The 12,007-nt window shown below is 43.3% G+C and overlaps 1 protein-coding gene across 6 annotated transcripts in view; it reads left to right on the top strand.

Moving 5' to 3' along the window:
* UNC5D (unc-5 netrin receptor D) overlaps positions 1–12,007 on the top strand; it is a 406,442-nt gene that overhangs the window by 332,610 nt on the left and 61,825 nt on the right. The window lies entirely within an intron of this gene.

Genomic DNA, 12,007 nt, shown 5'->3' with positions numbered 1-12,007 from the left:
AAAGAAAGACAAAAAAGAGAAAAGAGAGAAAAAAGAAAAAGAAAAAGCAACAATTGAAAAAGTTTACATTACTTGCTTTCCATGACCAATTTCCTTGACTTCCCCACACCTGCCCTTCTTGTATTCCAATTCCAATTTTTAGCTCAGCAAATTCTTGTCCCCACACTTTACCTTATTTTCTCTAATTCATTTTAATTAACCAATTTTAACTTATAAACCTCAATCTTTATATATCAATACTTATTCTTAAAATACTTTTCCTAAATTCGCCCCATCAATTTAATTAACCCATTTTAACTTAAAAACCTCAATCTTTATACGTCAACACTTATTCTTAACAATCTTTTTCTAAGGTCGGCCCCAAATCCCTTCCCCAAAATCCCCATTTTTATGTTAGTGGCAAAACCAACTTAATTAAAACAAAATATATTTAGACACCCTTTGGATTCCCGAAGCCCCACCACCCCCTTTCCCGGTTTCGAACCCCAACCAAAGTCCATCAGTCCATCTGCAATCAGCCTGGCGACCTCACGTCTGAGGCACTTAACTCTCTCTCAATTTCTCTCTGCCGGTTTTTTTGATAGTCCTTTATTTTAAATTCCGAATCTCGAAGAAGCTCTGTTCCAATAAGGTCCATATTTCTTCCAGCCAGACCTCCATATTTAACAATGGAGCCAAGATCTTGTTTCTTACTTCTCATAGGTCCAAATGTCCCAAAGGCTCCAATTTCCACATTAGCCAAGTTTGTATTCCATATGTCTTCAGATCTCCATATGAGGAGATCTCTCCAATTTCCATTCTTCAATTCAAACCAAATTTTCATCATCCTGTTCTTATTTTCCTTTGTATCCATCTTAACAGGCCTCTGGCTCTCCTTAATCATCTGCGACATCATAGCTCCTCCTTCTTTTTCCTTCAGATCATCATGTTCCTCTTTAAACACATTCTCAGATGACTCAAATTCCTTTTCTTGTTTGGCTGTAAGGATTTTTAGATCAACAACAACACTTCCCTGTTCATCTGCAGGAACTTGAATCATATCCCTTCCAGATTCAGCAACTTTATTTACTGTTCCCTTCATTATTGTGACATTCACAGTCAAAACATCCGTCTGTTCCTGCAGTTTTCCCAGGAGAGAGAAGGTCTTCTCCAGTTCAGCCAGTATTTTTCCACTTACAGCCATTTTTGTAATGTCCTGAACCCCCTCTAGAGGGATTCTAGTTTCTTAATGTCTTCCAATTCCCACCCAAAAGCCAAATTAGCCTTTTCTTCTTTATTTTAACAGTTTGTTACCAAATTGTAGCGAATATAACCAGCAAAGTCAGCAAAAACAAAATTTCCCTTTTCTTCCAACTTTGACAGCTAGTTTGACAGCTGTCAAAGTCTTCATGCCTCTTCCGCAGGCTCTCTCACCGATCGCTCCCGGGTCTTGGGGGAGGGGTGAATTCCGTTCTCAATGTTAGCTCTTATCCTCCAGCACAATCACTTAAATTGCCCCAACGTAAAGTTAATTGCTTTTCTCCACAAAGAAGAAAGGTATTCTCACAACCTTAGTAATAAAATCCTTGCTTTACGATGTTTACAAGGCGGGTAGGCGGACTTCCTTTTAACACCTTACCCGATCGTGCCTAATTCCCAAAGAAAATTTCCCTTTTAAGTCGAATTACCGTGTTACTCACGGGTCGTTACTTTTAATCCAAATGTTCAGAGGAAGAAGTTAGCGCTCTCCGTCCATGGCATGCGGCTTCACTCAGCAGGGGAAGCAGTCGACTCACAGCACCACGCCGCTCTCCGTCCCCCGTTCCAGAGCCTTTAAAAAGGCTCCTTTGCGGGTCGGGGGGGCGCAAATGGTGCCCGCCGAGTCACCAGGTCCACAGGCTTCAGCGCCTGTGGTTTCTAAGGGTCCCCGCGTCGCCGCCGCGGCAGAACCCGATCCCTGTTGAGCCGATTCCCTCCGGAGCTCGGAGGGAATCCGCCATTAGACAATGGCGCCAACCCGGAAGTGTCTACCAGGTGTTATTAGACTTCAACTGCCATCATCCCTGATCCTTGGCTATGTTGGCTGGAGCTGATTGGAGTCTAACAACACCAGAAGGGGCACCACTTTCCTATCTGTAGGCATTATAGATTAAAGAGCTGTGGTTTAATCACATACATATGGAGAGGCTCACACAATTTCACTGGAAATATATGCATTTACAAATATCCCTGCATAGCCTGTTAACCACAGTATATTTGGTGCCGGTCATTTTGCGTGTTCAGACCCAGAGACCTCCCCCCTAAATAAACACATATTTTCAAATTTTAGTTTTGGTTTTTGGCAGAATTTAGGCCACAACTTTATTGATTACAGAAAAGTGGTTGCATAGGCTCTGGTTCAGCTAGCTCCCTGTACCCTTGCAGATAGCGCTGACCCAGGGCTCCAGCATAGGTCAGCTAAAGGTGAACATCTGAGGTAGGTGAAAAGCCCAGGAACAGACTCTGTTCACTCCCCAGATGCTCCCCTGGACTCAGGCACAGGCACAACGCCTTCTCGGGGGTTGACCAAACCAAGTTGAGTCCCTGGATTCCTTTAATGTAATACCCTTCAAATAGGGATAGCGAGCAAATAGGGATAACGAGCAAATAGGGATAACAAGACAATGACAATAATCCACCAACAGCATACAAATCAATATGGCTAACCTGATCCAAAACACCCACCCACCCCACTCACACACGAAAACAAAGATCACCACAGCCAATCACAAACAAACAACCACACCCTAGGCAGTGGCATAGCGTGGGTTGTCAGCACCCGGGGCAAGGCAAGTAATTTGCACCCCCTAACCCGTGGATTTGCGCCCCCTAACCTGTGGATTTGCGCCCCCTAACCCTAACCCCCAGATGTTGCACCCGGTGCGGCCAGCCCCCCTGCACCCCCACGCTACACCACTGACCCTAGGCCAACCCCAACCTCTCTCACCACCAAAGGAACACAAGTGAACAGCAGAGATCCTGCATGACCAACGCTAACACCAAACCCTACATACATTAAGCAAAATGGAAACATTGCCACCTGACCCCACCCCCACCCATCTTCCCCACCCCACCCATCTTCCCCACCCCCACCCCTTTCTAAAGTCTCAACAAATGAAACTGATTTGTAAAAATGTTACATGGGAAAAAATACTTCTGTAAATCAAGAACATATTTAATAAAAAACAAAACAAAACAAAACATAGGGATAGTGAGACCATTCTCCCATCCCTATCACCTGAACCCGTGCCTATTTGCAACCTTACAAGTTGTGACAATTTGCAGGCGAAACCCAAATGGCAACAGCCAATAAGACAAGTGGGGAAAATTCCTGCCGTGCCCCTGTCCCAACGACAGATGACACATGACGGCATAGCAAGGTCAATCACAAAATGCCCTAAAAGTAAGGACAGGTGGGCGGGTGTTCCGATGCATGAGCCAAAAGAGGAAGCTCGTGAGTCACATGCATAGGTATATATAGGTCCCTCGATCCATTTTGACTGCACCCAATTGGCCTGATTAAACCCAGCAACAAGGGACCTACCATTCGGGTGTTGTGGCTATCCAGTATACCCACCCACGACCAGGAGGCCAGTCTCCAGGTCTCACCGCAACACATGCCCTCTTTTAGGGAGGACACAATTTACCCTTACACACAGGAAATATAGAGGAACATTTTGTTTACCCCATTTTCTGATGGAGGTAGGGATGGTTAATCTCCATCCCCTGGGGTGGACTTAGATAGGTTTCCAGAAGAATGAGTAGGTGGGGAAAGGAGGTGGCTGTTACTTTCCTAGTGTAATGGGACAAGAAGGATGGGGGAGTGCCAAGGAGTTTCAAAGCTAGATCAACCATTGCTTCTCCTTCTATTCTCGCTAAAACTCTTTCCATCACCATCATTATGCCTTCAATTCAAGCCCCCAAGTCAGATTGTATTTGAATTAATATTTATGCCCTGCATTTCTACCAAAATAGCACTTGTAGAGGCTTGCAGTGAAGAACAACAAAGACAATATAAAAATACATGCACTTCATATACAGTGTAATAATATAAAGAGCAGCAATTATATATCCTAGCTACTGCGACAAACTATAATTTTTGAAACTCCTAGAATTCCTAGGGTGATTTAACAACCAAACCCTCTTCTCAGGGGATTGTGGGAATCGTAGCTCTGTAAGGGCCTAACAGCTCTCAGCAATTTTAACAAATTAACAGCTCCCAGAATTACTTGGAGGAAACCATAACTATTTTAAGTGCTTTAAATGTATGGCATGAACATAGCTTTAGTTAACTTTCAACTAGAACTTTTTTTGTGCCTTAAAATGGAGATTTCCCCTCTCCTCCCTGCTATGAAAGGAATGTGACAGTGAAACTGAGGACTAGCAATCAATCACTCACTCACTCAATCAATCAATCAATCTTTATTGTGATCAAAGACCAGATAACAAAATTAACACCAGCAACATACGCTTCATCATCATCAAGAGGATGTAATTAAAAATTCCCTATAAACTTATTTACATTAAAAATAACACTCCTTCAACTAAAATATTTGATCCAAAGTTTAAAATCAGTGCTCATTCATCAGACAACTGCCACTACAGTCTATCTTGTCCTCCTTGCTATAAAACAGAATTTCATGACAGTCCTGGTGATATTCAGATCATTGTTGGCAAGAAGGTATTTAACATAGCTTTCCCTTGAGCGGCCTGGTAATTTCCTTAGTAGTGGTTGGATTAGCTCTCTTTGAGTATCACAATCCAATGGGCAGTATAAAAGAACATGCCCAATGGATTCAGTCTCATCAGAGTTGCATGGGCATAATCTCTGTTCAACTGGGATGTCGTGATATCTGCCCTCTATTAGTGCTGAAGGGAGAACATTAAAACGGGCTCTGGAAAATGCCCAGCAATGTTTAGGGTTGTCCAGTGCACTTAAATAATTTACTGGGTGTGATCTTTGAGGTTTGTGTAATTTTAGAGGATTGGTTAAGATCATTTTGGTATTCTATATCCCAGATTCGTTCTTATACTTCTAGCCCTTTCCAGTTCTAGACTTAAAAGATATTCAGGAGAAAGGCAGTATAAAATCATTTTGTTTGATAATTATCAGCCAGCATCAAGCGGAGCAGCCAAGTTGGAGTCTTAACTGAGTCTTCACCATGTATGCAAAGTCGCAAGTCACACTTTGGCCTGTCTCTAATCATAGGGCTCTGTTAGGGACACATTTGGGAGTTTGGAGAATTGACCTTAAAAACCCTGATTGTATTTTTTTCATAGGGATCCAAATTAGAGAGGGGGACTAGTTGTGTGTTGTGTAATAATGGAGCTATAGGTTTTGCAGCCTATAATTTAATAGCAGCTGGAATAAAATTTCCTCCCTTTACTCAGTGGGCCGCCCAAAGCTAACAAGTTTTGATAGCTTTTCATTCTCCTTTTTACTTCTTCTTAAAGGTTTCTAGTATTATTATTTTTTCCAGTTTTTCTCACAGTTTCTACCTGTGAAAAATCACTAGGTTGCTTCCTCGTCCCGCTTCTTTTTGAGCCTGGGGAGATCTGTCAGTGTGTTGTGCTATAGTTGGCAAAGGCTGTTGTTCAGCTTTAGAGCAGCCCTGTGAAACAGACGATGGGAGTCCACATGCGGCCCCTTTTGTGATCCTCCTCCTGCCATCAGGTTGACCTAACCCTCATTAGCTGTGGTCTGCCGAGTGCAAGGTGGCCAAGAAATGTGAGTCAAGAGACTCGACTTGGCTGTTGCTGCTACTCTAACACAGCCAGGAGCAGAGTAGGAGCTGAGCTGCGTGTCGCCAGGTGTTCTAGAAGAGGCCTGGGCTGTTTCTAACAGCTCTCCAGTGACCCAAACCAGGAGATAAGGCATTGTTATTAAGAGAATGAGCTGCGAACTACACATTCCCAGTTGAAATCTATGTATTATCATGTGCTGCTAGTACTATTATTATAATGGCGATGTACTAATATCCTGCATCATATAATCATACAGAAACATTCCAGAGTGCCATTGCAAATTCCCTCCCCTCATTTGAAGATTATTAAAGGTTGCAAATGCCCACAAATTGGCATATTGTCCTATTTTCAGACTTATTGTATTTACTTTGGTATTTTTTACACTGCCTTTTGGTGTGAATAGCTCGTCCAAGGCAGTTTGCAAATAAATGCATGAAACAATGGGACGAGCCATCTCACATTGGAAGCTGCCTTATACCAATTCAGAACACTGGTCCCTCTAATCCAGTATTGCTTACTCTGACTGGCAGCGACTCTCCAGGGTTTCAAGCAGGAGATGGGGATTGAACCTGGGACTTTCTACATGCAAAGCAAAGTATCCTCCTAATACTTGCATTCTTGATTGCTGTCTGACACAGCCCAGCATCCTGTTCCATCTGTGTGTTGGCTTCTTCACTGTCACATATGAGCCAGCAGCTGTCATGACCTGGTTTGAGGAGGAAGACAAAGACTTTTCAGACCTTTCTAGAGGCTGGCTGTATACCAAATTTTACCTTTCTCACTGCGCCTTTCCTTCTTGTGACTGAACCCCACAGAAGAGACTGCATGCTGGCATCACTAAGGACAAATGGAGCTGAGTAATTTTAATATTCCATTGGTCACATGGGTGAGCCTAGCCCATAAGGCATTCTTCCCCAGTCAGGTCACACCAGGTTACTTTGGACATATATATATATATATGTATATATATATATATTCCTATCCTGCCCTTCTAATATCTATGCACCACTTACTGTAGGGTGGCTTGCCACAATTTCAAATCACAGCACAAAAAATGCATATTAAAATACGCTGGGAGGGATTCAACAAAGTACTTAGGAGATTGTTCTGTCAGTGGTAGCATTATCAGTTTGCCAGGTGGCATGAACACCCCTCTCCTCCCTGCAACCCACACACACTGTTCCAGAGGTCCCACAACCCCTGACTCGGGCTACGCAAAACTGGAGCTGGCATAGCGATCAGGCCTGGCAGTCAGTGCCGGAGGAAGCCACTCAGGTGCCTGGGGCAGCACGCCAAGGGGTGGGGCAAGGGCGGGGCGAGCCACCCATAGGGACAGGACGCACTGTGGGGCCTCTGGAGTCTGCCTGCCTCCTCCCACACAGCCACTCTACAGCAGTGGGCGGACCGTTTGGGCAGCGCAGAGCCTGTGCGCACTCAAGCCACCGCATCACTCCCAGGAGAGATGCGTGGCTTGGGCTCACTGCAGGCCCCGCAGTGAGTGCACCCAGCATTTTGTCACCCCCCTCAGTGGTGTCACCCGGGGTGACCCGCACGCACTGCATCTCCCTTCCTCCGCAACTGCTGGCAGTGAAGGCAGGTGGGTTGGATCCAAATCCAGCAGGTCCTGGGTTGGCTCAGCCCTTCCCTTCCACACTTTGGGGGCACCCACCAGCCGTACTTCCAGTGCCCTGCACTCTTGGGCAGGCAGAACAGGAAGCTTTGTGTTGATTATGTTTTCCTTGTGCAGGCTGAATTTTAAAATCTAATGCAGAATAATTCATGTTTTCCTTTGCAGTGGACAGAACCCTGTTGCACAATTTGCTGTAAGCTTGCTCACACTGTTCGCCACCCCCCCCCCATTGTCAAGCCTATGTCGTTGCTTCTACTGATTGCATTCTGTCTCCCTTTTATGTTTGAGCCTTAGTTCAGAGACAGTGGCCTGTAGCGCTCCAAAGAGTGCTGATCTTTCCCTCCCCATGTAGCCCAGCAGCTGCTACAAATTTCCTCCTTACAGCTCAGTGTGAGGACTGGATTTATTATGCCCATTCTCTACACTACCACTGTTTACAAGATGCAGTGGGATGCTGTAAGCAACATTCCTCTGGTGTAATTAAATAAGCACCAACTATGTAATTCATGTTCGCAAGCTTCCCCCAGCATGCACATTCATGATGTACTTTTTAAAAAGCTGAGCAGAGGGAACAACATACATCGACTAATTGTCCAAGTGCTTGTATGCTGTCCTTTGGTTGCAAGAAACCAGCTCTCTTGGAAGGAGAGAGAGAGGGATGGGGAGAGGACCAGTACTAGGATCTTGAACATGCTCTTATTAATTCCTATTTTGGCCAGGGAGTATCATGCTTCCTGCAACCTTCTCATCCGAGCCTTGTTTCTGCTGGTTAGTTTCAAGGGATCAGAAGAAGATTCTATGTCTAGGAGAATGCAAACATGGTTTTAAGACCAATCCTCAGCTGTTCTTCCACATCTCTGACCTCTTCAGGCATTAGGACATATGAGACTTCAGTAATGTTGCCGAGATTCCTTTTTAAAACAACAAGAAGAAAAATCGAAAGCTGAAGCAAATACTCTGGCTGTGTACATCCAGTTCGCTCCCACTGTTGATTTGGGAACTGGTTTACGCTCAGAGTCAGCCGCAATCCATATCTATCCTTTAATTTTTTGTAAAAAACTGCATTTTGATATGTTTTTCCCCAAACCAGCTTTGATCGGAATTAAGAAAAAGAATGAATGACCTAGCTCTGTTTTAAACCAGTTAATATGTGCATGGCCTTATTCTGCATAGAATATATATTTAGGTCCAATACTCAGAATGCTAACTAATAATAATTTGCATTTACTTTTAAGGGGGGGTGTATGTGCATGCACTCGCACACTAGAGAAAGGAGAGAGAGATTTGTCAGAGATTTTTTGATGCCTGGAGATATTTTCCAAAACTTAATCTAAAACTCTTTTCAGTCCCCCGCCTCCCTCTGATAGCTCAGCTCCTTTGTGAGACCTTTCATATTACATCTCCATCTGCTGCTGTTGCTGCTTTTTAAAAATCATTTTCAATGGAAGATTAAGATATGTGAAGCGAAAGAGGCGGCGGGGAGGGGGGACCAAGGATGAACCCAGCTGTTTCATCTGTAAGGGCTTGGTAGAAGTGAATTAAAACGGGTTAATTAAATAGAAGGAGCACATATTTTGCCTGCTGTTTTACTTCTGTTGGCTAAAAGCAGAGGGAGCAAGCCAAACCAAAAGAATTGTCATGGCGAGATTTGCTTTCTGGAACACCAGGGGTGAAAGTTGGAGGAGGGAAAGCAAACATAAAGGAAACTTTAATTAGAATGCCACACATTATTTCCTTTTCAAAGACTTGAGACAGCAGTGACATTCGCAGTTCTGATTCCCGTACCTTTCATACATTGTGTAGATACACCTTTTTCTGCTGCCGCGGCGGCATCAGGAACATACAACCAGTTTTGTTTTATTTTTACTTCTGTGGAGCTTTGATTGTTTGGTCTGGATTTAAGATGGCTGCCACAGAATGCTGCCTTGTTTCACTCATGCCAGCTTGCTGGAACCCTGTGCTCAGCCAGCAGGGATGCTTAAGAAATATCAAAGCAAACATTTTGAGAGCAAAACCATTGCCACAGAGACCATAGCAACAAGACAAGTCCTCTGTTGGTTATAACACGTAGCCTGCAGTGGTGTCAGAAGAACTGGTGAGCTGACCCATTCCTTCCCTCACTCCCAGATGGTTGCAGGCTGAGGCTGCAAGTATCAGAGGAGCATAGGAAGTTGCCTTGTACTGAGTCCAATTTACTGGCCCATCAAGCTCAGTATTGTCCAAACTGAGATCCATAGATCACCACGAGTTTCATTCAAGTGGTCTATGGCATATCCGCCTTGAATATTCTTATTGATTTTTAAATTGTACTTTTATTGCTTCTTTTATTTCGCATATTGTATTCTATATTATTATAATTTGATTTTTATGGAATGCAAATTGTGATACAATAAAGCACAAGGTAAGAATTTAAAAAAGCAATTAAGATACAATTAAAAACCATACAGCACCTAGCTCAGCACATCACAATAACCACAAACGGCAGAAAAAATGTATTACCAAGAAGAACACCAGCAATTTTCAAAAGGGGGTGATGGTGGAGGTTGGGAACCACAGGTCCACACTGATTGACAGCATCTCTCCAGGGTTAGAAGAATTGGGATTAGAAGTTGTGATGTGTGCTTGACTGTGATGTGTGTGTGATGGTTTGAAAATGTGCCCCAGGGTCGATGAGCCCCAAAAGGCTGCTAACCCCTGTTCTCTATCTTGTGCATCTGTCGTCCACATGAGTAGCATAATGGAAACAATCAATTGTAGAATGATCAAGGGGTAAATATACCATTTCAGGAGGGGGCATTCCAGCTGCCCTGAAAGAGGCTGTGATGTATGTCCTCCATAAGAGGTCCATCCTGGTTATACCACTAATGCCCAATTGCCAATATGCACCTCCTGGACAAGGTGTTCAAGTGGGCTGTAGCCATGCAATTTTCAGCATACTTGAGAGAAGCACATTCTCTTTCCAAATCTAGCTTCAGATCTGGTTCTGGCACTGATACAGCTTTGGGCACTCTGGTTGATGATGACTTGCTTCAGGAGAAGGACAGGAGGCATTGGTTCATCTTAATCTCCCAGCAGCTTTTAATACAACTGACTTTGCAGCACCTCTGTGGGTTGGGAGTTGGAGCCACAGTGTTATGGTGGATCCACTTCAGAAAGAAACACTGGATGACTTCAATCTCATGGTTGGTTCTGTCCTGCCCCCAGTGCTAGTTAACATCTATATGATGAACTCATCATTGGGTGGGGAGGGGGTGTCTTGGAATTTAGTGTCATTAGGAGCACCATGACATTTGGACCAGATGCAGCTGTGTCATTGTGGAGCCAGTGCCTGGGGGCTGTAATGGGCTGTTTGACAGCCAAGAAAATGCAGCTGAATCCTAAGAAACTTGGAGCTTTGTACTTCCTAGTGGGACCCCTGCCTCCTCACACACAGATCTATGGATGACCTTCCCACTGCTCCCCTCAGATGTTTTGGGTTGTTTTTTTTACATACCCACATACTCACTCCACCCTGCCAATCAATCAATCAATAGAAAAACTGAAAATGTTCAAGTAATATTTCTGGGCTGATCTATAATATCATTATAGTATTATAGTATTATAATTATATTATTATATTATATTATATTATATTATATTATATTATATTATATTATTATATTATATTATATTATATTATATTATATTATATTATAGTATTATAATTATAGTATTATAGATCAGCCCAGAAATATTACTTGAACATTTTCAGTTTTTCTATTGATTGATTGGCAGGGTGGAGCGAGTATGTGGGTATGTAAAAAAAAAAAAAACACAACTGAGGGGAGCAGTGGGAAGGTCTATAATGAGTATTGCTCGTGTGCTCAATACATCGATTCCATAAATCATATTTTGTTGCATTGTGCAAAGTATGAGCAGGCCAGGGCTGAACTGATACTACCCTTGCTAGTGCCTTTCCCAGGAAAATCAGAGGCTCACTATGTCAGGTTCCTACTGGAAGACCGGACAAAAGCTAGAACGTTGGCAGTGGCAAAGTTTTTATCGGTAGTTGCAAGAACAAATGAGCCCTATATTCTAAACAAAATGCTTGATTAACTTGGAGGTAGGCTGTATGAACTGTGTATTGATCTGTAATGTTTTGTTGGGTCTCTGGACCATAATAAAGATTGTTGTTGTTGTATAATGAGTATTATCTTAGCAGTGTGCCCCATCCAAAGCCCTTAACTTGGAGTAGGGCTGTGTTGTTTTTCATCCAACAGCCATAGCATTTTTCTATCTACATATATTGTTGCTGCTGTTTCTGCTCTGTTGGTGGCAGATCCACGTGAGACGCATCTTGCCCCAAAGGCAGAATTGTAGACCTGACTTTCAAGTTTATCACTGTCCTGGAAAACAGAGATCTCCCAAGAAATGGCAGCCTTTAGATCTCCTCATATGGGATTGTGTTCAGAAGGACTGTTTATCACATAAAAATGACAGCTACAAGTTGCCTTACGAAAGCTTTATAATGTCTAAAAGGACTCAAGAATCAAACCCAAGTGTTGCTTTCAGAGGATTGAACTGCCACTCAGCTCAGCAGAGAATAGGAGGTTGGCTTTTAAGGCCAGCCAAGAT

The sequence above is a fragment of the Podarcis raffonei genome, chromosome 15, assembly GCF_027172205.1.
Source record: "Podarcis raffonei isolate rPodRaf1 chromosome 15, rPodRaf1.pri, whole genome shotgun sequence".
Classification (NCBI taxonomy): domain Eukaryota; kingdom Metazoa; phylum Chordata; class Lepidosauria; order Squamata; family Lacertidae; genus Podarcis; species Podarcis raffonei.
This window is presented reverse-complemented; position numbering and strand designations above follow the sequence as displayed.